The following is a 4544-nucleotide window of genomic DNA, read 5'->3' on the forward strand; positions in this document are numbered from 1 at the left end:
ACCCATCTGGTCTACCTTTGACCAGGTGGTCAACCATAGCCAAGGACATCCATTAGAGGGATCGCCCAATGGGTTTGGGTCTTCTAGTGGATCCGGATCCAAATCCAAAAATCGCCTACTTCAAAACCCTTTTAAAATAAATTCAAAGTCCAATTTGACTTTGGAATTTCAAATTCATTTCTATATTCAAAATTCAATTTCCAATTCAAAATCAAATTCAATTTCAATTCAACATCTCAAAATTCAATTTCAAAGTTCAATTTAACTTTGAAATTTCCGATTCATCTTCTGATTCCAAATTCAAAGTTAAAATTCAAAGTCCAATTTGACTTTGAAATTCATTTGTATATCCAAAATTCAAATTCTAATTCTAGTCAGATTTCAAAGTTCAAATCAACTTTGAAATTCCAAATTCATTTTCAAGATTCAATTTCAAGATTCAATTTCAAAAATTTAAATCAAACATCTCGAAGTTCAATTTAAACTTTGAAGATTCTGATTCATCTTCTAATTTCAAAAACTCAAGCTTTAAATCAAGTTCATCCTTTAGTTTCCATTGAGTCTTGATTCTCAAATTCAAAACAAAAGTTGTGAGATTGATTCTGAATCTCAAAAATCGATTCTTTTCTAAAGTTTTAAATTTAATCTGGGTTTTTAAAACCCAGATCCATCTTCAAAAGTGCCTTTTGGGCTTTCTAAAATCCAAAGTTAGAACCCAATTCCACTTTGGATCTAGATTTTAGATCCAATTCCATCTTGGATCTCAGACTTCAGATCCCAATTCCATTTAGGATTCCAGATTTCGGATCCAACTCCATCTTGAATCTCAGATTTTGGATCCAATTCCATCCTAGAATTCAACTTCATTTTGGATCCCAGACTTCGAATCCAATTCCAATTAGGATTCTAGAATTCAACCCCATCTTTGGATCTCAGACTTCATATCTAGATTCCATTTAGAATTCCAGACTTCAGATCCAAATCCATTTAGGATGTCAGATTTCAAATCCAAGTCTATCTTGATTCCCAAATTCAAAAAACCAGTTCCATTTTTCATATGTTTTTTTCAAACTGAATTTGGATTTCTCAAATCCCATTCTGATTTCAAAAACTTCAAATTTGGAATTCAATTCCATTTCAAATATTCATTTCCTCTACTAAATCCGGGTTCAAAATTCAAATTCAAAGTCCATTTCTGACTTTGAAACTTCCTTTCTTTTCCTTTTATCTCAGCTTCAAATCATTTTTTTCAAAGTCAAAATTTATTTTCCCAAAACTCTGATTATTTCAAAGACTTAGAACTTCAAATCTCTTTCCTGATCTATCTCAAGTTCTAAGTAAAATTCAACTATTTTCAATCATTTCTTCATCACATTTACTTCAGAATCACTTGGAAAATCTCATATTTCCAAAAGTGTTTTCTCAAAAAGCATACATTTCTACATTTTACATTGCACAAGCATGATTCTTTGTGTATTTAGACCTAGAATAAAATCTTAGATGATATTTTAGCAAAGCAAAAAGGCATAAATTCGATCCTTGATTCGATTACCCCTGGTAAAGGCGCCATGTAAGACCCTCGATATTTCTGAGAAAATTTGATATGAAATATGTTTCAGTGTTGGTAAATCCTTGTATTATTGAGAGAATTGCTCGTAATTTATGTATTTATTGCTTTCTGAGGTTTTGAATCCTGTAAACTTGCCTTACGAGGCGATTCAGGGCAAACCACGATGAATCAAACCTCGAGATTACTAGATTAGATCTATAATGTATCTAATTAGACTTACCTCAAATTTGGAACCTAAACAAAAAAAAAATATCTAGTTATTTCATGTATTTTGGTGAAAGGGGTATATCGGTAAATACGAGTCGGATCGAGGCCCGAATTCGTTGGAACTGGAGATCTAAATACGTAATATTGAAATTTAGGTCTTAAAATTATGAAATATAATTTGGAAATAAAGCATTTAAATTATTTAAATCTAACTTTTAAATAAGAAAGCAATTAGGGGTTTTAAATAACTAAATAGCAATTTTTATAAAACCTAATTGAGGTTTTTCAAAATATTTAAAGGAGAGCTTGTCTTTGGCATTATTAGAAAATGGTTAGCATGGGGCCCACCTCAGCCCATGCTACCTTGATTTAAATTAAAAAGAATTTCAAAAAAGTGCACTTTGTTAAGTGTTTTTGAAAAGTATGCAAAAAACTCTTTGAAAGGGTGGTTTTTGGCATTTTGAAAAGTAGTTGGCTAAAAGCCAACATCTTTTCCATGTGGCTGGGCAACCCTTAGGGTGTAGCCTTGAGCTGCATTTAATGAATTCAAATAAAAAAAAAATGAAATTTTAATGGAGCCTCCTTTGACAAGTCAAAGGAGACAACTCCCCTTGAATCAAGGGGAGTTGTTGAGAGTGGTTGGCCCCTCAAGGCTAGGCCTTGAGGGGTAGGCTTTGACCAAGGTGAGAAGGGTGGGGCGTGGGGCTGGAGAGTCTCCCATCTCTCCTCCCCCATTTACTCCCAGCCCTCCATCTCCCTTGCCTTCTTTTTTTTAAAAGGGGTAGAGGAGGGGGATGAGAGAGAAACAAAAAGGGGCGACACCCTTTCTTCTCTCTCTCTTCTTCTTCCCCCTTTTCTATTTTGTTTTTTTTGTTGTGTGGCTGTGCTGTGTGTGTAAGAGTGGCTCAGCCCCAGCTGAAGAAAAACCTCCATTGTCTTCCTCAAGGTGAGTAAAGCCCTCCTTACGTGTTCCTTTCTTTGGTAAAATGTGAATGGTTTAGGTATGGAATCCGGTTTACACTTGCGAAGTGCAAACCGATCCATGGTGATTTCATGCCATGGTTGTGCTAAGCAAGCACTAGGATTGCATTTGAAGCCATATGATATGCAAAAGAAATTTTTTTATGGGTTGCCCTTGAAAACGTAACTAGTTGATTGATTTCGTTTCTCGTTTTTACGAGTTGTCAAAGAACCCTTCGGTAAAACATACGCATCTCCCTGGATACATGTCGGATCGGAGAGTTCTTAGGCATTTCGGAAAGCCCAGACAAATTCCCACAACTTGGTAGTTATTCATTTTTTCTGGTTCGGCTTTAACAGCCGACTAAAATCAGCATCTTTGGCTGACATGTTGTTCCGTCAGCAACCCAGGAACGTCCTAAGTGACGTCTGGTTTTTTGGTGATATCTCCTGAACCGTATGTCGGATTTCTGATTTATTGGATTCTGTAGAAAGATAACAAAAATCTCTACGAGTTTTGTGTTTGGCGTTTTTTACAGAACAGTGTGCAGACTTCCGGAAAATGTCAGCCTTTCGACTGCATTTTTGGAAAAAAATAAATATATATAACTACTTTGTTTTGATTTGGTTCGTTGTTTCTAACGCTTCCTTCACTTTTTTTTTTAGGACCAAGCTACCCATTCGGTCTGCACCCACATGGGGCAGACCCAACTAGGTGCACCTTGGTCTGAGCACAGGCTCAACCAAGTGCACCCAGCTGGAACCTTTGGCGCGGCCGATGGGCGCTAGCCTTACCCGGCTAGCCCAGCCGGCCTGGGCGCCTGGCTGTGAGCTGGTTGCCCCTAGTTCGAACTGGTCTGAACCATAAGTTCAGACCAGTGTGTCGACTTGGCCTGGTGGTCTGGTCCAACGGACCAGACCCCAACCCGTTTCTCCTTTTGGCCTTGGCACGGTGGTGGGTGTCGGGTGCTAGTGCACCTGAGTAGCCTAGCCGGCCCCGCATCCATTGACTCGGGCCACCCTGCACACTGAGTGCAGTGCCTGGTCTGAGCCTTGTGGGCTCAGACCAGGGGTTTCATTGATCCCGAGGTCTGATCCGAAGGACCAGACCCCGCCCCTTTGGCCTTCGCTCTGGCACAATAGTGGGCTGCGGGTGACTCAAGCAGGCAACACTTGGCCACGGGCTGAGCTGCACCAAGAGTACAGTGTCCTGGTCTTAGACCAGAGCCCTAGGTGACCCTTGATGTCTGGTTTGACAGACCAGACCAAGTGGTCCAGCCCGTTTGCCTCCCATTTTTGCCGCCAACCTACAAAACGCGAAAAATCAAGGAAGAAATGAGGGAAAAGCAAGGAAAGGCAAAAAGGAAATTTTTGGGACACCGTGTGTGCTGTCTAGCAGTCCCGGGGAGTACTCTTGGCACTGATGGTGCATGATACAGATCCGCAAATGTGGCCTTATGGGCCGTGGTTAGTGTTTTGGACACTTTGGCACTTTGGTTGCCGTTTTGGATTTTGCCTAGCGCTTGGTCGGTCCAGAGTGATCACCATGGCCTTCCTTGCCTCGTCATGGCAGTATTAAAGGGTATAGCGTGGAGAGCGGTACGCTGCCCACGTGTCGATACATGACTCCTACATGATGGGTTTTTCGATCGTTTCGTCAAACCCCATCATTTTGGTATTTTTGAGTTTTGCAAGCGCGGTGACACATCGTGGATGTGCAAATGTAATTCCCATTCGGATGGGATTGAGTTGGATCTCGCTCTCGACACACTTGGGTGTCGATTCCGCGACAGTTCTTCGTCGAAGG

Source organism: Nuphar pumila, chromosome 7 (genome assembly GCF_984573655.1).
Source record: "Nuphar pumila chromosome 7, dmNupPumi1.hap1.1, whole genome shotgun sequence".
NCBI classification, from domain to species: Eukaryota; Viridiplantae; Streptophyta; class Magnoliopsida; order Nymphaeales; family Nymphaeaceae; genus Nuphar; species Nuphar pumila.